Source organism: Cygnus olor, chromosome 1 (assembly GCF_009769625.2).
Source record: "Cygnus olor isolate bCygOlo1 chromosome 1, bCygOlo1.pri.v2, whole genome shotgun sequence".
NCBI classification, from domain to species: domain Eukaryota; kingdom Metazoa; phylum Chordata; class Aves; order Anseriformes; family Anatidae; genus Cygnus; species Cygnus olor.
In genome coordinates, this window is record NC_049169.1 from 8,115,164 (window position 1) to 8,138,549 (window position 23,386).

The 23,386-nt window shown below is 41.1% G+C and overlaps 1 protein-coding gene across 3 annotated transcripts in view; it reads right to left on the reverse strand.

Moving 5' to 3' along the window:
* The window catches only part of GRM3 (glutamate metabotropic receptor 3), a 106,104-nt gene that overhangs the window by 46,721 nt on the left and 35,997 nt on the right, over positions 1-23,386 (reverse strand). For 2 of the 3 annotated variants that reach the window (XM_040548084.1, XM_040548076.1), the window contains one exon: positions 19,314-19,422. The exons of the other annotated variant lie outside the window; for it this stretch is intronic. The gene's annotated coding sequence lies outside the window, so the exon portion shown is untranslated. The remainder of the gene's footprint in view (positions 1-19,313; positions 19,423-23,386) is intronic. 3 annotated transcript variants of the gene reach the window in all.

The window sequence follows — 23,386 nt, forward strand, 5'->3', positions numbered from 1 at the left end:
ATGCAATATAGATGCATGATTTATCTCTGGACTCCTTGTCAATATCTCTTCAAATATGTCAATGTGGCTCCAACTCCGCAGATACATCAGGTATGGTAATATCTAAATAGATCACTTTAATAATTTATTTCTGTACTTACCTTTTTATTAGAAGAATATATATTACTACAACACTTGCATGGTTATTTATAATTTAGAAATGTTTAACACAAAAGAATTGAAATAAGCAACTATTAAGATTTAACAGTGAATGATGGATGAGCAAGCTTATTCCAAGGCAGTTGTTTATCCAGGTACAATTTCAATGTTGCTGTACCAAATTGTGTGAAAGATTGTGTTTTATTCATATTTCCTCCAACAAAGTTCTCTCTTAAAGGTATCATGCACAATTAAAGGTCTTTCTCTCCAATCCTTGTAATATGTGTGTAGTCTGAGCTGCAGGTTGTCTCAGCAGCTTTTTCCATTCAGAAATAAGTGATATATCAATGGAAAACAAGCTTCATCATCTCCCAGTGATCTATAAGCAAGCCAGATTGCTGATCACATGTGGTTTATTAACCAATTTAAGAAAATATCTTTTCTCTGTAATGTTAGGAAGAGTAATGAAGTAACTGTGTTCAGTAGTCATTTCTGTTTCAGACTTAGTACTATAATTTGTCAAATAATATTCAAGCGTATACAGGACATATAAACATGGTGACAATATCCAATTGCAAATAATTAACAGACAAAAGGGTAACATTTGTCATATACTTTTTTGTGTGCTTAATAATTCAGTTGGACCAACTTCCACTGTTCTCAGTCATTAATACACCATATGGATAAAAACAGACCTTTTTATTTTTTTCCCTTGTAATATTCATCCTATTTACTTCTGTAGCTTCTATCATCACTGTAACTCAGCAAATATTCATATATTTATCCTTGCAACACTCATAAAATATTTTTCCCTGTTTAACACTTGGGGAAAAAGAGGCACAGAAAGATGAAATGAGATTCTCAGAAGAGTCTAAGTCCAGATTTTCATTTGATTGGCACTCACAATCACTATCAAATTTTGAAAAGAGCTCTGCTTCCCTTTAGGCATTGAAAAACATGATTTTGAGTGCCCTGCACCCCATGGTTCCTGGAAAACCTATAAGGTATTCTAAAACCTCTCAAAGACATGCCTAGAGCACAGATTTACCATGAATGACAAGGAGGTTGTTTTCGTCCCCCTGCCTCCTTCATAGGTGCTAATTGATTCAAATGGTGTCACCATTCAGCTTGCATCATATTTGTGTCTGAGGGGTCTGTGTTTCAGGTAAGTCAGTGGTAAATATTAGAAAGGGACCTCAAAATATTTGTACATTGCACATAAAGAGGGTGTATATGAAATGAATGCTGCTGTGGTTTGGAGAAATGGTTTTCCCTACAGATAATGCAAAGGATTTCTATATTTTCTATATTTTACCAATGAAGCTTGCCCTGCTGAGGGAAATGCATAAATCATGGCAGAGCAGAGGATCATTCCCAGCAGAAGTCAAGGAGCAACTGGAGAAGCTGAGAGCTGGGAATAGGCACGACCATTTCTCTGTTTCCTTGACACTTTGTGTTGAGGAATGCTGAAGATGTCCAGGGATGGGAAGGGAGGAGGTAGTGGGAAGCCCACGGGGGCTGGAGAACAGGGATGGCTCAGCCCCAGGATCCTGCTCTAGCTGGGGACACGCCGCTTGGTGCCCATGGGTGGGGTCTGCCACCTTAGCCTTCTGCTTGGCAATGCCTATGAAGATCTACACCAGACATACAAGCCAGGGACTTTCATCTTTTTTTCTTTAATCTGAAAGAATCTCTACAATCAAAACAAACTACTCTGTCTTGACACTGTAGGGAGACACCAGGAAAATTTCCAGGAAAACATGATCATCCTGTCTTATGTGTTTAAATTCTTCATTTATAAACAGGAGGCAGTTACCAAGAACGCTGTGCTGAGCACCAGATATGTTTCTCTCTTTATGCAGGCTTGGTAGCCTGCGTCCTGCTGCCTGTGTAGAGGCATTGCAGCATCCTGTAGAAGAGCAAAGGTGCTGTATGTGGGTCAGGGAGTGGAAGCGTTAGTGCAAAGGCTGCTTGGTTCAGGGGGCTTCCCCTCGGGGCTCTCAAGGAGTGGTGCTTCCAGGGGCAATGGTTTCTCGTTGGGGTGACACCTGAAGGAAGATGCGAGATTTGGGTGGCCGGTGAGTGGAGTCATTATGGTGACACCGAACAGACAGCTTGATGTGAAGAAGGGAGGTTATTTTAAAGCAGCTCGCAAAGATGGGCTAGCATCGCAGTTTCTCTCCTTTTCTCTCAGGCATGCACCTCCCACATGCCTTCTCTGCAGCTTACATAATTCACAAATGTATATACAGACATTTTGTACCTATTACAGGCTAATACAGGTCATATTCCTGCCCTGAACTATTCTACTCAGTTAGCACCCTGAGCTGACCCTTGCCATTTCACCACACTGACAATACCAGCTGGGCTTTGCAATAACAGCCCTCTAAAAGCATGCTTTGGGGATGGCAAGTTAACATTTCAAAAAGGAGTGCCTGTTGATCATACTGCAATTCTCTCGTTTTTCATTTGTGTTTAATGTTTTAACTCCAGCTGTGGGCAGGGTTATGTTGTTCTAGGTGTTCCCTTAATATCAAAAATATTAAAAATACGTACAGCCCAATAGACTGTGGATCCCTGGTGGAAATAGATGTAAAGCCTAGGCGTAGAAGCAATCCAAATATCAAAATGAAAAATAAACAGAAACAGGCGGGAAGAGAAAGGTTTCTATGTCTGGATCAGCAAGTTTCTGCCAGCACTTCCCTACATGAATTTCAGCCAGCAGCACTCGGCTTGTGAGACACCTACCTTCACTGGGCACTCTGCCTTTGGAGCCCCTTCTCTTTCCACCATAAAGGTCCCCAGGGGAGAGTGACATCTGTTCTTGGGGGACTCTGTCAGCACTTCCCTCAGAAAAACTGACTCACTTGTGTTAAGAAAGCAGCTGTGTCGCTTTTGTTGAAAATAACCTTGTCTCTTGGTCTGTAATATTCTCTCTCTCTCTCTTTTTTTTTTTTTTTCATACTATTTCCGTGCTTGTAAAAAGCTGATTGCACAAATTCAGCACTGGCTGCCAGTTTGCTTATTTACTATAGATATGCACATACTTCTTTCCATGAAAGCAACAAGAATGAGAAAAAGGATGTCTGGGTTTTCCACGTTCAGTATCCCAGCGATATCATCTACAAAACAAAATCTCTTTCATGGCTTTCTTCCAGGGCTATATCCACATGACAGCTCTGGTCTTCTGCAGGCTTTTTGCTTTGAGCTCAGAGAGCAGATCCACCTGTGCTATCAGTTCAGGAGTGAATCCTTGTTAGGCTTAGTGCCTTGGGCGCTGCAGTCTATTTTTCTTAGTGTCAAACTCTGAAAAGAAATGCAATTCCATCTTTCGTTTAGCCTGATGACTTGTAAGTGGAGTATGATTGTTCATAGAGCGGTGACAAATTTTCTGACACCTTCCACCATATCAGTACCAATGCCTGGCATTGGCAGGCTATCCAACAGCTGTAGACTTTCCAGTTCTCCACTTATAAGGCTAAGGACAGGACAAGAAACTTTACTGATTGCACCTCAGATCTCCTACCTGGTTTTTAATGCCATTAACTAACTAGCAAATGTGTCAGTCTCCATGAATGGGCTAAAATTTTGGATGTTTTTTTTTTTTTTCCTCATCCCTACCCTGTGCTATCTAAATTCCCCCACATCTTTTCCCCCTTGCAGTGTTTTGCAAGGCTTATCTGTTTACCCGTCTTCCTGAGAAACGATGCAACAAGAGCTGAAGTGGGTGCTGGAGAAGATTATGTTTAGATTTATTGTGGGTGGCTCCCTCTTGGCAGTCGTGGATTTTTACTGCATTATTCAGGACCATAATGTGATATTATGGTGCTGGAGCCATATGTCAACTTGGTATCACCTACCACCCTCAATAAACTTTCTTTAGAGGAGGGCTATGCCCGGTGGAAGGTCGCAGGGGAGGCTCCCCATGCCTGTGCTCTTGTTGCACATTGTAACACTGAAGCTAGTAGTTCCACCAATATATCTGTCTCCAAGGGCACCCCAAAGGAGATGTATCTTTCCCTCAGCCCTTGCTGTGCCCTACAAATCTCAGCCTAGGGAAGCACATTTCTAAAACAATCCCAATTCTGCCTCAAAATTCTGGGGTGTCTTTAAGGACTGACACAATAAGTTAAACGCCACGATGTCTTTCTCCCGGAGATCATGGATAACTTGCATAGCAGCATTGCTCATCAAACACATTTGGCACATTTATATGTGCTCTGCCAGAACTTGACCTTAACGCCTGATGAGAACTGCTCTGAAAGATAAGATGTCTCATTTCATCGGAAAAGAGTGATAGAAAAGATTGAGTCTCCTTACCAATTATAATTAGGGGTGTCATCACCTCTGGAAAAAAATAATATTTTTAAAGGAACCCAAGGCTTACAGTGGCAGATATGTGCCAGGTACACAAATTGCTCACATCCTGATTCTGGCTGGCTGAAATTTGATAGCTTGAATCAGGAAGTGAAAAGAAGAGGAAAAAAAGTTGCAGAAAGGATAGTGAGATAGAGAAAACAAGTAAATTTCTTCCATGAAAATGAAGATATTTCCTTCATAAAATGTTAATCAGGTGCTGACGCATAAATTTGCTGAAAATAAATCAAAGTGATTTTCACTTTCTGGCTGTTATATCTATAATTATTTATTTATTTTATTTTATTTCCTTGAGAAAAAAAAATGATAAAAATGGCTTTATAGCTAGGTGATTTTGTTCCTTGCATTTCAACTTGGAGATCCGTGCTTGAAAAAGATTAATTAATACAATTACCACTGCCAGTAGTGTAAATACACAAGCGATACTAGTTTATACCATGCATGGCATATTGTAGAATTGTTGTTGATCTATTTGAAAAACCTTAACATTTTTGGGGGTGATTTCGATATAAGGAATGACATCCAAAGCAGGACTTAAAATGTCAGTGTAGAAGGAGATTATTCCTCTTAAAATACAAATTTATATTCTGTTATGTTAGAGGAAAAGTGAAAAAGAAATCAGAACACCGCATTACTGTTTGTGCTGTGTTAGCATCAACAAGAGATGCTTTATGGTTTCTACAATGTCAACATACAACAGATGCCCAGCCCCTGCCTCAGAAATCTATGGCATATTCATCCCGTTTCAAAAATAGAATTTAAAATATTCAGTTCACAGGAAAACAAATGTCTCTGATGTGATATTCTTGAAGTTTCTAGATATTAGAGGACTCTGTAGATTACAACAGGACCTATTAATTTAGCCTAGCGAGGAACAAGGAGCCAGTGGAGATTACAGGACATTAATGTGATGTGGAAATATGGGTCTTTGCTTCTTATTAAATCAAGTGAATGCGTTTGGCACTGGCTGAGCCCTTCATAGTGAATTTGGTCTCAGAAGACAGAGCTGCAGTAAGCAGACCCCCACAGCTAAAGATCTGGGTCAGGCCATGCAGTCTCCTAACTCGTCTGAGTTTCTTCAGTACTTTGACAATAAGTATATTCAAGTGTATTGGGAAGCCCAGCCATGAGCCTGAGGCTTTGCACCATCTGGACAATTTGTGGTGTAATAATCTTGATGTAATGCAGGGTTAGACCTTTGCAAGTCCCACCATCTTCCCGTCTGTCTTTTTTGGACTGAGCTGAATCCTACTGCTTTTTATCCATCTGCTTATTTCTTCCAGGCATTGGCGACAGCTGAAAGCACATCAGCAGAGACGGCGATGAACAGACAAGTGCTGTCTGCTTATTGATTGTGTGTTATTCGACTTTAGACTCAGTCTTCCTGTGTGGTCCCAGAAACACATGGAATAGGAAAAGTGGGAATACAGAGACTTTGGGGACAAAGGAGCAGCTGACTTCAGTGACCTGTGGATGTCACGGCAATTGTTCCTGCTGGGTGTTGCGGGGATGCCATCACCATGCTAAGGTCAGCTATGACAAAGGCTGGGTGAGAGAGTTAATAAATGTATGGCACAAATGTAGAGTTGTTGTGAACCATTCAGCATCATGTCCTTTGATGTAGCTTTTAGCTAAGAGGAGCTTAAATACCTGTGCTTGATGAAAGTGAAGATTAGCTGGTGAGGTTAATGTCTGCTTAAGGGATACCTGTGCATTTAGTCTCTGGACAAGTGTGTAGCCTTTCTCTCTCACTTGATTCTTAAGTATGACTTTTTTTTTTTTCCTGCCCTCACAGAGCTCATTTCTGTCTTGGGCTCCTAACCACCTGTCATCACTCTGGAACATCTGCAGAGTTTTTCCAGGGCCCAGATCTCTTGGTGAGCATCTCCAGCTGATGTGCTCTGCCTGTGCATTCTTGGCTCCCTCCGAATGGCATCAGTACGAGCTGCCAGATTTCACTCTCATCGCTCCTCTGCCAAGACATTTCCATCACATTGTGGCAGCGGGGCCAAAATACAGCTGAACCTCTGCATATGTGGAGGGCAGAGTCCTTTCTCACTAGTGCTTCTGTTGAGATTCAGTTTGGCTGCTAGCACTGCCAGGGTTAGTCATGCAGGCCTGGTAAAGTTGTCTGTACCCTTTCTCTTTACCTGCATGAGGGATGATTTTTGCTGTCACCTAAGGTGACAGTGGGACCTAATCCTGGCCTGGAGCCCCAGGTAGCTGCATTCAGATATGGTCCAGTACACTCCACCTCACCATCAGGTCCGGAGAAACTTTCCTGGTATAGCGAAGGCGAAGGCCGCAAGTAGGCCAAGCCGCCTCCATGGCTCATCCTCACCCACCTGTGACTTCGTTACAAGTTAAAGAAAAGCCTTCCGAGGTTGGTGATCCCAACACTGTCTGACCTGAGCTGTGTCTCCCTGGTTGCCACAGCAGTACAAAACACTCAGCTGTGAATTTTCCAAGATGGTTTCTCTCCTTTGTCAGATCAGGCAATATTTCTCCCTCTGACACATGCACTGGGAGCTCTTCAGAGCAGGAGCTGTTGCCTTGCCCGTGGCTGTTCAGTGCTGTGCTCTGTCTCACCACCAACAACCATTTACTGATGAGAATCAATCTGCCTAACTTGCATACTTAGCATATGGCAACATTTTAGGCACCTTTGACCTCCCTCAGGAGAATCTCCTGATTATTCTGACTTCGGGACCCTGTTAAGAAATACATCTCTCTGGATGTCTCTGCAGACCTTCAAAGGCCACAGAAATATTTTTAATGAAAACTCAGATACTTGCTTTGGGAGGATTACATGAATAGGGTATCACCTGCTGGTCGTATGTTTTGCTATGCTCTTGATAAAATCAAAGAACTATAGAAAAGAATCAAAATGGTGAAAGACTCTGTTCAGGTTTATGAGGAAAGGAAAGAATTGAAGAGTTTAGCAGTGGATTGTAGCTTTTTTTGCTGCTGATGTGTGTGTTGTGTGTGGGGTGTGTTGTTTATGTTAGTTTTTTTTTTTTTTTTTTTTTTCAGAATGAAAGGATTAAAAATTTAACAACAGTAGCCTCTCTCTAAATGATCCCTTCCCCCTCATCCCTTCCCCCTCATATGAAGGCACCAGAGCCCAGACTGGTAACTTGTCCATCACATGAATGTTACCTCCAGGCTACAGTATTCAGTGGAGTGTGAAATCACAATTAACGGAGCAAGTGTTTTGTAAGTGAACAGAGACTGCTGCAAATTACATCCTGCTATTAGCTGATTTCAGAACAACACTGTTGAGCAGCCTCATGATTACTGGGCTGTGGCGTGTATTAAGAAAACATTAATAAAACATAATTGATTGTGAATTGTGCTTACTTGCTTTATAATTTTAATCACAAATGTCACAGAAGTTTACTGGAAACAAAAGCTTCATTCAGCTATTGTGAGGAACTGGATTGTTCTAAAAATTTTAGTGAACTTGATTCACAGCTGTTGTAGATCAGTAAACTACAGAAACCTATGGGTTCTGATGACTTAAGAGTTCTGCTTTGTGTTTTTATTCCCCAGTCAACAAAGAAAGGTGTGAGATTGCCTTGTCTCTGCCAGAAAGTACCACTGGGAACTTGATGGAAAAAATATCCTCAGTCTCTCAGAGCTGCCATTCACTTGACTTGCCCTTAGAAGCAGGTAATGTCACCGAGAGGGAACCGGGTCTGGTGGTTTCTTTTTTACTGAGAAACAAGCAACAATACAGAACTGTGCTTAGAAATTCACTTTTATTTCTCTCTTTTGAGCTCAAATTATTTTCAAATCCTAAATCGTGTACACTTACGGGAACCCAATAGCATTTAATTCTGATCCATGACCCTGTCTCGTCTCATGGGCAGACAAGTTATGCCACAGTAGGTTTATGGCTATATTTTTCAAACTTGGATGCTCTGGTATGAATATATGGATTTTAAAAAGACCATCCACAAGCAGATTAATCTGGGACTTTGACAGAATTTGGTTCCCAGCCAGTGATGCAAACTGCCTGCTCTTCTGTACCACTTAATGCTGGTCACTCTTAGGCTGAGAATCCCCAAAACATTTAACTTCAGGCACTGCCTGCACTTGCTGGTCAAGGGAGAGTGACACTTATCTCCACTTATCAGCCAGATTTAGTCAGAGGGAGTCTGAACTGTGCCAAAGTCCCCAGAGAAACATGCTCAGGTATGCGGGCTGCACTTTGTCCTAACTGTTTTGTTATGGGTATGTAAGCTCTATGAATTTTCATAAAGTTTTCTCACTTTACAAAGAGGTGTCTTAAATCAAAAAAAAAAAAAGATAGGAGTTCTAATCATAGCCATCAGAAATGCTAGTGCTAGCAGTGAAGAAAAATCTTAGAAGATGACTCGAAATGCAGTAATACAATACCTGCATTATTGATTGACTTTTTGGCAGCCTGTGCCTTGGCAAATAATCTAATATAAACAAGGAGTAGATTGCTGAAAAGCATTTCCAACTAAAGAGCTAGCAGTACATTTTTTAATTCTTATTTTTATAAAAATAAAAATAAACCCACGAAAGCCAATTTTTCCTGTTTCTGGAAAGTTATATCCCACAAAAGCGGTAGCAAACATGCCTCATGCTGACTAAGGGAGTGACTTCTACTGGCACGAGACCAAATATAATGCCAATATTATGCAGGCTTTTTTCCTTTTCTGACCCAGCTCTTAGGTGAAAGTGTACCCTGGACAAAACACCTCCAGACTGCATCGAGCTGCTCCTCTTTCTGTCTCCTCTGTCCATCCCTCAGACCTCACATAAGCCATTTGCTTGGTCCTTTCATGTGGCTTCACAACAAAAGATATACACACATATATATTTTTATGTGAAGAGCCAGATCAGATCCTCATGTCCCCAACACACTTGCTGCCTTCTCTCACTGTAAATGGCTATTGCTATGGCAACAACTGTTTAATTCAAAATGTATAGGGGCACTTAGCACAAATTATAAATGGTGAGATACAGCAGTGTGCTATGTGCAACCACAGATTTATAGCCCACCATGGACCTAACCACCATTTGTTCCAGGACACCCTGAGGACCTTGCCACCTGTGGTATGGCACCTTCAGTTCAGTGTAGCACAAGGAACAGCTTTCTCTAGCCCTGGCTTTGTCTTTATTCTTCTGTGCACAGGCAGTAAATGGCATTTCAGCCATCCGATCAGCCACAGAACTGAGTTTGTTGGCATATCAGGCAGGTCCTTCATACCTTTGCCAAAATACTTAATGGTAGGAAAGTGTGAGGGGGGAACTCCTTGGTAATGAAGGCAGGGAAAGACACAGGCCCTATGCAGTGTTTCTCAAATGTTATTAGTGTTCTCCACCAGCATGCCTGGTAGCTGGTGAAGGGACCAGCTGTGCTGCAGGACAAAGCACACCTTGTGTCTGTGACACTTCTTGTGAGGATCTTCTCTGTGGTGCCAAATCTCAGACATGAGAATTGTATGGTTTATAGAGCAGAGGAGGAGCCAACACGAATAATTTTAAGAATTCCTGGTGAATTTAGGAGATAGCTGGTAATTCAATCATTTATTTGCTTCTTTCTAAACCTGACTAAAATTGACCTCTGTTCTCATGTATGGCAACATCTTACAAAAGGCCAGATGAAAATATCCCTACTCATCCTTTACTCTTTCAAAGAATCATGTTAATTGTTTAAAACCATTCAGAGGGAGACATTTTGGCTAATGAGATCCTTCTACATAAAAAGACCTTGGGAAATCCTAGTCAGAGTCAAAACTCTATCATCCTGACTCATCCTAGTCAAAACTCTAGTCAGAGAACTAGTGCACAAGAATGCCAAACTGACTAGGACCAAAAAAAGGTTTTCTGGCACCATACGGACTGCTGCATGATGTGGGACAGCCACTGGAGCTCTCTGTACCTCGTAGTGACTGTTTACAGGAAATGAGCTTTTACTGCATTTACACTACTTCTGTGGTTTGCACAAATCAGTGTCTCCTGCTTGGTTTCTGTAGGAAGACATGAGTGCACCAGCAGAGAGAATCTAGATCTTAATTTGTAGGTGGACTGTGAACAGTGAACCTTCCCTGTAGGCTTCTCTGGCAGTGGTTAAAGCTGGTGCCTAGGAAAGACAGCAAAAATCAAACAAGTACATATTGCTGCCTCCCAGGAACATGCTCGCAACCTCCAACAATTTACAGCTCAGAGGGTTTCTGTGCTGGGGGTAATTTCTTTGGATTTATTAGCTGTCAGTAGATTTGTCTTCTGCAAAAAAGTGTATTTGCCCTTTGAGCCCATGAAACTGTTCGCATCTACCAAACTACCTTCAGAATTTTGAAATGAGGTTCTGGAGGTCACCAAGGAAAAACACCTCTAACACCTCTAGGCAGACAAAGTGAGATTCCTGTTTGGTTTCCTTTACAGTCAGTGGAGGAAGACAGGAACTTCCAAATGGCAGTTCATGTCCTGGTTGGGTTGAAATACACTCTGAAGGTGCTGCCACCACTACAGAAAACCCCATGGTGGATTTTGGTCAAGGAAGAGTTAAAACTCTTTTTGCATTTCGTTTTGTATAGAGGTTTATTATTTCTTGAAAGATACAGTCCACATTAGGGATGTACTCCTCTCTCACTCCAGGAGGAGTTAGATCTGATTTATTTTGGGAGGGCCAGTGCTGAATATTCTGCTTTCTGTGTGGCCTGGGTGCCTTGTAATAACAAGCTGTCTTGTTATTACAGTTCTTATTGCAATTTAAGATTAATACTTTTATGCTAAATTTCACTGAAGCCAGCATGAATGAATAATAATCTCATTAAAGAATTCAGGAACCGGCCAAGAGTCACTGCATGTGTTTGTTAACAAAACTGAACCAGACGCAGGGATTTCTTTTCTTTCCTTGCACTTCCTTGCTTTGATCAGGGAGAAGCTCCACATCTGCCAAAATTTCTCCTGACCACAGGAACATCATCAGCACTGTCTATGCTGCAGCAGGAGCGCAAAGAATGCTATTCTCTGATAGTTGCCCCAGATTCTTCTGTCAAACACTGATTGAAAAATGTGAGCTGGAAAACCACAAGGCCAGGTGCACACACACAAAAAAAAAAAAAAAAAAAAAAAAAAAAAGTAGGTTAGGAATCGTACATGCCAGATTGTGATCCAGACTGCATTCCCCTCAAGGGCATATCCTTCTAAATCCACAGCTTGCTTCATGGGGCAGGAACATGGCAGAGGAGAGCAGGAGACCTTCTTCTGCCCCTTGTACAGATGTGCGGGGAGCAAATGGAGGGAGGGAGGCTTGGGCTGTGGCACTCCACCCTACACCAGCCTCACAGCTATAAGAGGAGAAGAATCCTACATCGCAGGTGATGAACTGCAGAGATCTCTTTGGTGGAGCAAGGAGAGAAATCAGGAGGCAAACGGGAGCCCTGGGAGTTGCTCTGCTCCAGCACTAGTGCAGCAAAAGGTTTGTAGTCAAGCCATTGCTGAACCTCAGGACAAATTTTGGGAGTCTCATTAATGGTGCCTGGGCAGAGGAGAATTGTGGGAGGAGAGCAAGCATGGAAAATGAAGCAATTTTAAGGGGAAACTGAAATTTGTTTACTTTCTAGGGCTTTGGCAAAATCCTATACCTTTGAGCTACACGGTGGTTTGCAGGCGAGAACTGTAGGTTACAGAGTTTTAAATCAGACAATGCTATGTGCTTCTAAGACCACCAGGCTCAGTTTGGCAACCCTTCAGGTCTCCGACCCAGCTGCCATGAAGGGTGCTGGCATAGTTTTTCTTAGGAAATCAGAATCAGTGTGGCCAAAATCCTCAGCCTTTTCCTACTCCACACAGGAATGAAAAACCTACATTCAGGGTGAATGAATGCTGTGAAAGCAGGTGACAGTACTGAAATGGTTAATCCTATGACCTCTCTCCAATACAAAACAAACAAATTATGTAAGAAAGAGCCCACATTTGTCTTCTCACAGGCTGCAGTTTTTAATCCATGCTAGTGGGTTGCAGAACAGACACCTCCATCTGCAATATGAAGCTATCTCATGCAGAGGTAACAAGTGCCAGAGATGGTCTGTTGGCCTGACTTAAGGATTTCTCACTGGTTTGAAAACCCTACCAAACTGTTACGTGTGCTTCTCCTGTTAGGCTTTCCTCTCTAAAACAAAGCTACAAGGTATGAAATCAAGGCTTACTGAAATCAGAGCCAAAGTTCCATGAATTTCACTCACACCCAAGCTACACTGAGTCTCAGCTTGTGTTTTTTCTTTCTGATGTGCTATAAGGCCAGGGCATTTTATTTTATTTCCAGGACTGATACATTGTCTGGCAGTTTCCAGCTGATGTAAGACAAGTTACAACAGTGACATACCCCAAAGGAGGTTTATGGAAAGTCTATTTTCCTGTAGCTTTCTCCGTGGAGGATTCTCAGGTGTCTGATATTGTGGCTGAGCTCACTCTCTAGCCTTTCTTTTTCAGTGGGATTTTAATCTTGTTCTGATTCTCTTACTCACTCACCTTCCCTTCCTCAAAAGGAAGCCTGTAAAAAATGAATATCTTTGAGGTCTACATTTTGACCATTTTTGATGAAACTAGCTAGCATTCAAACTTTATTAGAATTGACCATTAGTGTAATTGCATAAGCTGTATCTCCTTAGGGACCTGGTTGGCACCTGGGTGCCACTGACAGTGAAGAGGTCCTGTGGACCCAGCCAATGGAGTTTTCTACATCAAGTGAACTCATTAGATTCCCATTTATTCAGTGAGGTCAGTGTAGCCAAAACAGTTGGGCGTGCAATTTGTTTAATCAAATATTGGCATCCATTTTAGGCTGAATCACACCCTCCGCTCTGTTGACTATATTGATTTAATCCACATTAAGTCAAGACAGCTAGTTCACATGCAGACATCTACAACAAAGATGTCCAGATAAGATGGATTCCCCCTTCAGCAAATCAGCAAATTTACCTTTTTGATATAGCTAAAGACCAGCCCCTCTGTCACATTATTTGTATACTATCAGACTCCTGTGTGCCTTAATACTGAAAAGCACCCCACTGTGATAAGAGCCATATGAAATAGGAAGAATTCACATTTTGCAAATCCATTCTCTCTATGGGTAGTGTCTTAGCTGAACTCTGAAATCATTGATTTGCTGGCTTTGAGCTGTTTTGTTCCTTGAGCCCAGAGGATAAGCTTTTTTTTTTTTTTTTTTTGCACAGCACATTTCTCTCTTGTATGGCTAATGCTAGTTTATTCTCCTTCAAAACTTACATAATGCTTTTACAGAAGAATGCACCTGTGATATGCTTTCAGTTTTTTTTTTTTGTTGTTTTTTTTTAGAAAAATATGAATAAACCAGAATAAACTGGAAGATTGTCAGTATCTTTTGCGGCTTATCTGTATTCCAGCTCTACTCACGGAAAATGCAGAGTCAATTAAAACCAACCAAGTGTAATAAATATGTTTTTTGATTCTGTCAGCATGGCTAAAGATGAAAGCTAATGGCAAATCCATAATAGAGTCACAGAGATCAAATGATCTATCAATCTATAAGCTTACATTCATGACAGATAAATGCTTTTATTATCTTTACAGCATGCCCAAGTTTGTCCAGCATGAACTCGGTGAGTTAACTTGGTACCCTGTAGCTAGGAGGCTTGTATGTACGATGTTTACTTTTTACAATAGATTTGCAGATGCTAAGAGTTTCATTTCTTCAATCTGTCAACTGCTCCCTGCATTGATCACTGCTCAGCTCCATCCTTCATCAGCTCTCAGCCTTTTCCCACTCCTTGTTCCCAGTCATAATCCTCTCGAGCTCCTCTTTCAAGTCTTTCTGCTCCTCGTGTCTGCAGCCTTTTTCTCTCAAGCTATTCATCCATTCTAAGACACTTTGGGTGCCCTTATCATTCCAGTGGCATGTTTTTTTGGTGTTCCTTTTCTTTCTTTCCTTATTTTTTTTTTTCCTTTTCTTTCAATCTACCTGATTACATTGACAACAGAGACATGACCCTTCTGGTTGTCGCCCCCAGTATGGCTGGTAGCCGAGAACACCAATTGCACTGAAATCCTGACTTTGCCTCTGTGCTCTTGTCATTCTTTGAATGGACAAAGTGGTCCCAAGCAGACACTGTGAAGCAATGCAGGCTCCTCCTCTGTTGTGTGGGATTATTCTAGATGGCACTAGAAGAGCTGAGAGGCTCAAGTGCATTGAATGAGGACAGACTCTTTAAAGTCTTTAGCTATTGGTCTCTTAAGAGGGTTTTCCTGAGTACGTGTAAGCAGTGATTTTTTTGAAGGGCTGGTAACAGACCAGCTTCAGGATATTCTCAGAGGTTTAGCAAAAGTCTTGATCAAATGCCTCTTGTCCTCACTCTCAGTGCCCTGTTTTAAAGCATAAGCAACTGCAATTGCTTTTGGAATAAAAGCTTGCTAGACACTTTTAAAATGACAAAACAACAGTACTCTTACGTAAACCCTGTCTGAAACCTCACCCTCAGCCCACTCTCAACTCACCTTAAACTGAACCTCACGTAGACCACATCCTGCATTTCCATTCAAGTCATGCTCTTTAGAGAATCATGTGATGGAAACGTTTGACAAATTTAGGAACAGGCACCACTGAAAGGGTCTCTTAGGTTGGGATAAAACTCATAATTTTTTAATGCTGAATTTAAGAATTTGTATCTGTTGCTGATTCAGTGTTCATTAGAGTCAATATGAGACCTTTGACTGACTCCTCTGGTTCATTGAGTCAGAAGTATTATAGGCTTGAAATATGCATTCTCTTGTACCCACAGCCTGTTTTAAGCTAGGAACGTAATCATGCTCACTAGAAGCTGGTGAAGCATTCCTTTTGTGTCATTGTAGTTATTTTGTTATGGATCTAGCCCATTGTTAACATTAAAATCATTTTGTTCTCTCGTTCCAGATATTCAGAATAATTCATTCATCCTGAATGAATAACAACATTTTGTACTTTAACTGAATCTTAGTACCTTATTTAAAACCAGTTACTATCTTAAATTAAACATGAGTGTAATGTGGGAAGAGAGAGGAATGAAATACAGATCTATAATTTTTCAAGTGGAAAAATTAAATTCTTTCCTCCTTCCCTCTCTTATTTGATGGATCTAGTGCAAAGCGTATTGAATTAGAATAGGTATAGTAAGAAAGCCTTTCTCTGAAGAGGATCTAAGAGATTTTCATATGTGCAGGTGTTATAGAACTGGATCTTGTCTTCAGGAATATGGACACAACTGCTTTTACTGTCTGGGACAACAGTTTACCTGACATATATACAAGTGAAAAAATAATTTTTGACAGATCCATGTTGATGTCCCCTGCAGCAAGTGTGGGTGGGTCCTCATTGTAAACACCTTCAATAAAGAGAAAAATAGATCTGCAAAATGAGTACATGTACCATGTTAAAATGACTGTTAGAGCTCCATATAAGTACACCAACTGATTATTTCCATTTCTGGCAGAAGGTGCAAATTTTCTCCATTAATACATAAAGGTCAACAGGAGTAGCTTCCAAATTTGTCCCTGCTTGTCTGTTGCATCTCAGGAGCCACAGAGAAGGAATTAAAAACTCATCAGCTGGTCAGCATGGAGGCTGGGAGCTTTGATGCTTTCAGCTGTTAAGCCTGCTGTTTCACATAACCCATTTTCAACTCCTAGATCTGTTGCTCAAATCAATGTGTTGATGTTTGGTTGCAGACAATACTGTTTCAGACAGGGTAAGCAATTCATAAAATTTCCATCAGGCTAAGAGTAGCAATGAGCATATATAAGTATGCATGCATGTGGGCTTTCTGGCTGCTTTCAACATTCAGGAAACAATTACAGTAGAGCATTAGCTGTGCTTCAGTGCATGCTGTGAGTTTAAAGCAATGGCATGATTTTCACTCAGGGACTGCTAGTTTCCCAGGTGGCTCAGCAAGACAACATGGAAGGAAACCTGCCACACACCTCATTTTCCTTTCATTACTTCTGTATTAAACACCTAACATTTCCATTCAGAAATATTGTTTTAAGGAGCTTTAGACAGTTCTCTCCGCTCCACTACCTGAACTAATAAACAGTAATATTTTTTATTTCTTCACTTCTTAAAAATCACCTTATTGCTGAGGATAAGTACCATCCCTTATGTTTTAACAATGAGAAGCTGAGGAGAAAAAGCATGGCTGTGAATCAATGGCAGAAGAAGCAAAGAAAAAAGCACTTCTTTCCCAGTGCCACGATCTAATTCTCAGTGAACACTGACATTGAAGAACAATGAAGAGACCAAAGAGCTAGGGACAGAGAGGTGTTACCTTTAGTACAGCCATGTCCATCTGCAGTACAGGAGTGTAGGAAGAAGTGGTTCCTGTTATGAGGCCACTATGGTTGGGGAAAGTAGACACTGTTTTGTGTACTGAGATTCTTTTTTAGGTCTTCATTATCTCATGTTTCTTTTTCTCCCCAGAAACAGTGATTTATCTCCCATCGCTCTTTACAAATGTTGTTTCACTTAATCACATCACCTTGGGCCACTTCACCAGTGCTTCATAAAGCTGTTTTTTTTTTTTTTTTTCCTAGAAAGATGCTGAATTCCACTGGGATAGTGATTGCAAAGCCCATAGCAGAACCAAGAGGAGAGAGCTCTACAACGTTAGACCAGAACAAAAGTGCCCTGAACATTCATTTTCCTTTTGTGAGAAAGAGAACATCCTGGCATTTTATATGAAGGTGCCCTTCAGTATTTTCTGACTCTGTGACAATCTCTACTTTAAAGACTGACTTCTCCATATTTCTTAGGAAAGCTCATGTACACCCCATATTTTTTGCAGTCAAGTCATTAAAATCCATGAGAATCTTTCTATGGGCTTTGGGCTTTAGCTCACAATGTGACATATAAATTCCTCCTCCTTTCTTTGGAAGGGGTCCAGTCTATCGGAAACTTGGTTCCAGGCTCAACTCTGTCTTTGGCTCACCGCTCTGTGCCTATATAAAACAGGGATAATATTACTTTTTGACTTTGTGGATGTGTCCTAAGAGTTAATGCTTGTAATGTGCTATAGACTATATACAGTATATAGTATATATATAGTATATATAGTATATATATGAGTACACAACCTAGCCATCTTCCCAGGGCTCCCTCTCCTTTCTGGGCACAGGCAGGTTCCTTCACAGGATTTTCAGAGCTCCTGGATTTGGCTTCTGTTCCAAAGTGCTTTCTGGACAGCCTTTCTAATGGCTGTGGGGGAGCTTAGGGTGGCTAAGCTGAAATATGAGGGTGTCAATAACCTCTGTTGAGTTGAGTTTAAATTACCCTGGGATAGAGCCACTGGCATAGACAGACAGCATGTAGACAGTGGTGCTTGGCAGGCTGACACTGCTTTCTATAAACAGCCTTCATCTTGCAGCTGTAAGCAGAGGGTTGCTGGAAAGTCCTCCCCAGAGCCCTGAAAAAAGCCAGACTAGAGCTCGAGGTGCAGTTCCTAATATGCAGGGGCTATCAGGGCACCGAGGAAACCCTCTCTGCAAACAACTCTATCTGTGACCCCAAATCATGACAAGCATCAACTAAAGCCTCAGCACACACCATTCTGGCAAGCACCAGTTATTATTGCTATTCACTGTTCATATATTTCACTTTTATGTAATAATTGCCTTACAGCTATGTTCACATTACCTTCCCTTGCTCCAGCACTTACACGCACTCAAAGGGCAGACTATAAATATGGGTAATACCTCTGCAAATGTAAACGTTTTTGTTTGTTCTTTGATGTTCACTTGCTTGACTGGAGCGTTCCACTTGAGCCTCATACCCTAGCTGGTTCTAACAGATTGTGAAGTGGGATTCAAGCCTGGGTAATGACAGTTTGCTTGCTTTACAACACCAAGACAAACGCTGGTCTGAAGCACTGTCGTGAGGTCAATCAGGTCTAAGAATTTAAATGCTGAAAGATTTACAATTCCATTTTGACAGCCCCCTCTGCTCTTCATGACCTTTCCCCCAGCAATAGGATTCATTTAAAGCTTTAAAATATGGGAAGCAGAAAAAGAATCATTAATTTTACTTACACAACAGCATTCACACTTGTAAGGTTTTGACAGCTTCACTAAACCCAAAGGAATTCAGATAGCTGGAGCAAATGAATGCGTACTGATACTCATATTGAAAGGAGGTAGTTTTAGGGCTGAACACATATTTTCTTCCTGCAGGAAGCTGACAGTGATGAGAGTATGTAGGATGATTTACTACTGCATTCACATGATGCTATTTAATGTTTTTTTCCTCCTGTTCAACATATTCTCTTTGTGTTTCTGAAATCAATAGAACTGCAGCAAGTCAACAGATTATTTCAATATTTCTTAGGATGTTCTCCCCTTATCAACATGCTTAGTGCCTATTGTTTTTGATAAGGAAAATAGAGTCCCTAAATGTTATGTTTGCTGCCTAGGAAGTTCAGATGATGACTGTATCTTTGGGGATAAGAAATCCAACTGTGGAAAGATAAACATGTATGTACGGAACCAAATACTTTTGGAAAAAAATACAGTGGGATTTTTTTATTATTATTATTTTTATCACTGTCACGATTTTGCTTGGAAAATATAAATCTTGCAGTGAGTTCATAGGAATGTGCTTACTCGTTCAGAAGGGTAGACAGATGAAGAAACGCAAACTGCAGAATAAAACATGAATTAAATGATAGCCACTTGCTGATCATTGTTCTGCTGTCTGTCCATTATCTGTCTGGGTGTACGTAGTAAATGCCACATGAATTTAAATAAAACCCATTACTCACACTCACTTAGAGACGGGATGATAGGAGTTGCTTGACAGATCTTACACAGGAAACTTGGATGTAATTGAGCCCGTTGCTGTGCTGATTCTCCTCCAGCAAAATTCTCTACCTGTGCAGGAATATTTTAAGACCTCACTAAATTTGAAATGGTGACAGAGCATTAGGGGTTTTTGCTTATTTGTTTTTTCTCTCATTATTGGTTCTCTAAAATAACAGATGGTGAAATCTCTCCTGAGTAAGCCAAATGCCAGCGTTTTCTCTTACAGGATGTCATGCAAAGGCACTAACAGCTCGGCTCCTACTAGCTCTATAAATTGATGGGCCTGCTCCAGTGCCTTTTAGAGTTCCTGGGTGTCATTAAAATACTTTGGATCAGCTCCTTGAGACATCTGAATGAGGCAGGCAAACTGTTTTAAATACTTCCTTATTATTCCCACAGTTTCATGTGGACATGCTGGTAAACAAGCTAATAATCTCTGCTTTAACAACACTTTATTTTTATAATACTGAGCCCCCCTTACACACGCATGTAAGGTCAGGACATTTTGCAGGTAGGTTTAAAACATTTTTTTTTGGCCTTTCTTTCTTGAATGAGGGGCTTTCTATTTCTGAGAGGGCCATTGCTGTGGGTGAACACCTGTATGGTTACAGCTGACAGAGGGTAGATGATGAAAATGATCTCGATTGTATTTATATTTCCTTGGTCATCTTGCTGTGCTGTACTGAAGGAACATGGATAGTCTGATGGCTGCCAAGGGACATTTAGAGCTATTTCATGCTCCTAGAGCAGTCCTAATTCACTCTCTTCTCTCATCATTGTTAACTTATGAGCTGATGATCAGGAAATCTCAGCTGAATTCACGGTTCCGTACCAAGTGTGACTGTGGGGACATTTCTTCATCCCTCTAAGTCCCATATTCCCCACTGGTGATGTGAGACTAGTTGGAGTGCTTTCATCCCAGTGATGGGCTGTGAGGCTAAGCTGGGCTATATTTATAAAGGCAAAGAAAAGCTCATAAACTCAGATGTTGTTCTATTCATATTTGCCTTGTATTTCTTGTTAAACTTCTATCTTGCTTTCAAGCATATATATCTATTTATGATCACCTGTTTTACTAGATTGCTTTTGTGATTTATTATTCAAGAGGTCTTAGAACATACACTGATTGAACACAACCACAAAATGAATGAATCGAGGAGTATACAGATATCTCAAAATTGTAAAAATTAGAAACATTTGGCACCTGGGGTTTGTAGGCTTGTGTGAGATGCTAGCTACTAATAGTGGCTAGTGGTTTGGGAAGAGAAGACTCTTTTTGCATTCTGATATGTTGCTTAACACTTCCTGCTAGCTTGTTCTGCACTGATTTGGGAATTCTGAGTGTAAGTATGAAAGAGGATAAATAAACATGTTTGAGAAGTACCTGTAACAAAACTCCTAGGTCACTGGCTCCTGGTTCACAGTGCTCAACATGTCACTGCACATACACACAGCAAAAATCAGGACTCTCAGAAAAGAGGCCAGACTGGCTTTGTACAGGTGGGAGTGCCTGCAGCTGAATATGTCCCAAACTGGAGACCAGGTTTGAGTCTTTCTTTTGCACTTAAAGAAAAGGCAGGTAGGTGCTCCTCAGCCATTCCCTGACTCCACAGATAAAATACCTGAATCTATCAGAAATGCTGTGGTTTAAGCCTGATGTAACTTAAAGTTGGAGTCCTAACCTGGCAAAACACTCACTGCACTAGGCTTTATACAAACATCCAGAGAACAAATCCTTCCCTCGTCATCTGTTTTGGATAAGAGTCAATAGCAGGCGATGAACACTTAGTGACACAGTAGCAACAAGGACCAGATATCTGCAAACCTGATATGACCCTGGTTATGTACAGATGTTTGTGGGTTTGGTCTTTCGTTACTCTAGGCCACTTTATATTTCAGAGGGATAAGCCCTGAATTTATCCATGTTGGCACTCTCCTTGAGACAGGAAACAGCAGAGGGATAGAGGAAAGAATGGCATTCATATGAAATGTCTTGAAGGAGAGTAAATTTCTTTTGACTGCTGCCTGTGGAGTTTTCATATTTATTGGGAAGGAAATAATGCTCAACAATTGTCATCGCCTCCCAGAGAAGCAATGTATCCGTTTGAAGGTGAATATTGTGTCAAAGCTCACTGTCTCTCAGATAACATGGCCTACGACAGCTGAAGTCATTTGGGATGTTCCAGTTAAAGGAATCCAGGACCAAATTCCCAGGGGCTATGTACAGTTTCTGTACATAAAACTGTCTTTGAGTATAAAGGGGAATTTTCGAAAGCATTCAAAATCTCTTTTACCTTCTTTCACGGAATTAATTCTGCATTCCCTTGAACAACCAAATAGACCTTTTCTGCATTTGATCTAGTTTGACTGCAAATATATTAGCAAATAGGATGGGTCAGGAACCACTCTCTGGACAGGATGTCACCTGGCATAGCAGTGCTGTGCCCTTACAGCCAGAATCTCTGGCACTCCAGAACTGGATGGTCACATCCCAGCAGTCTGTTGTGAACGCTGCTGTCTCTAGCCCCTTTCCAGGAGTTGTCTTGGGAAAGTTTTCTTGGCAAAAACTCAAGTGCCAGGGCCTCTGTTAGCAATTAAGTGATATAGATGATCACATTCAGGTGGATGCTCTGTCACTCTTTGCTTAGAGCTATAGTTGCAACCTTAGAGCTCCTCTGACATGAATACAGATGATCAGAACTGCGTGCCATTGGTCTTTCAGATGAGGAGCTGTACGCTAGCATCAATAACTATGTCTAGTCTCATAAATTAAATTTATCTGTGGAAGTTCTGAGGCAATGAGATCAGTAGGCACACAGTGGTGCATCCCCATACAGCTAGCCTCTCTCAGCCACTAAAACAGGGTGCCCACATTGAAAAATACTTGTGGTGAATGGTCTCCACCATTTGCCAAGTCCCAAGCCAAGTCTAGGAATTATTTAGGACAGTGAATATCCCAAGAGAACTCAGTGACTGTTATCAGAAACATGTCATGGACCATTCCAATTTTTCTGTATGGGCAGCCAGCTTATATCATCTAGGTCATTTCACTGGCACTGTTTAGCTTATTAGTAATACAGAAAGACAGTCCTCTGCTGGAGAAATCTTGCCTGCTGTATCGTAGTACTGAATTTGCTTTGCTGATAGCTGCATCAAGATTGTTCTTGGGCATCCTCTCCTGGATGAAAACACTGCCATGCATCTCTTCCTAAGAGGTTTTCAGTGTTAATCTTCCAGGTGCTAGCAAAAATTCTTCATGTTTTCGACAAGCTGAAAGCTTCTTAGCTGAAAACAACAGAGGAGACTGGGTACATGAAGCAAAGAAATCGATGAATGCAAATTCTTGGGTGTAGACAGAGAGGGTATTTTCTGTAGATGCAAAGGGATGCTGGTGCCATTGCACAAGATATTTTAAGCTTGCACATAACCTGTGTATAAATACGAAAAAAAAAATCTAATAGGAATAGGTGCAGAAAAAGGCAAGTACAATAATCAGGAGACTGGTGAGCCTGGTTTAAGGGAGGAGAGTAACATGGCTTCACTTATTTAGATGAGTAAAAGAAAAGCTGAAGTTTTTGATAGCCCTCTCTACATCTCAGGGGGCTGACTACTCAGGAGGGAGAACAGACTTTAAAGATATTTCTGGTACAAGAACATGTGAGTACAATCTGGGTCTGATTAAACAGAGATTAGAAATTATGAAGAAGGTTCTAAACAGTAAAGGAATGAGGTTTTGGAAAAGCCTTCTGACAGCAGGAATAATAGCCAAAAAAAAAAAAAAAAGGTCAAAATTGAAGAGGGAGCTAAGGGCCCGATGGCTCTTGACAGAAGGAACTGAACTCAGTGACCAAAGAGGTTCCGTCAAGTCCTATCTCTGATAATCTGATCTCTGATGATCTGAAAAGCATCTCAGGAGACCATGATCTGATCTGCAAAGACAGAGAAGGTGGAAACTGAGTCTCAGTTTCTTCAGGGCTAAATGTGGGATGATGTCCTTGAGCAACAGCCTTTCCTCTTAATAGCAAAAGAGAGC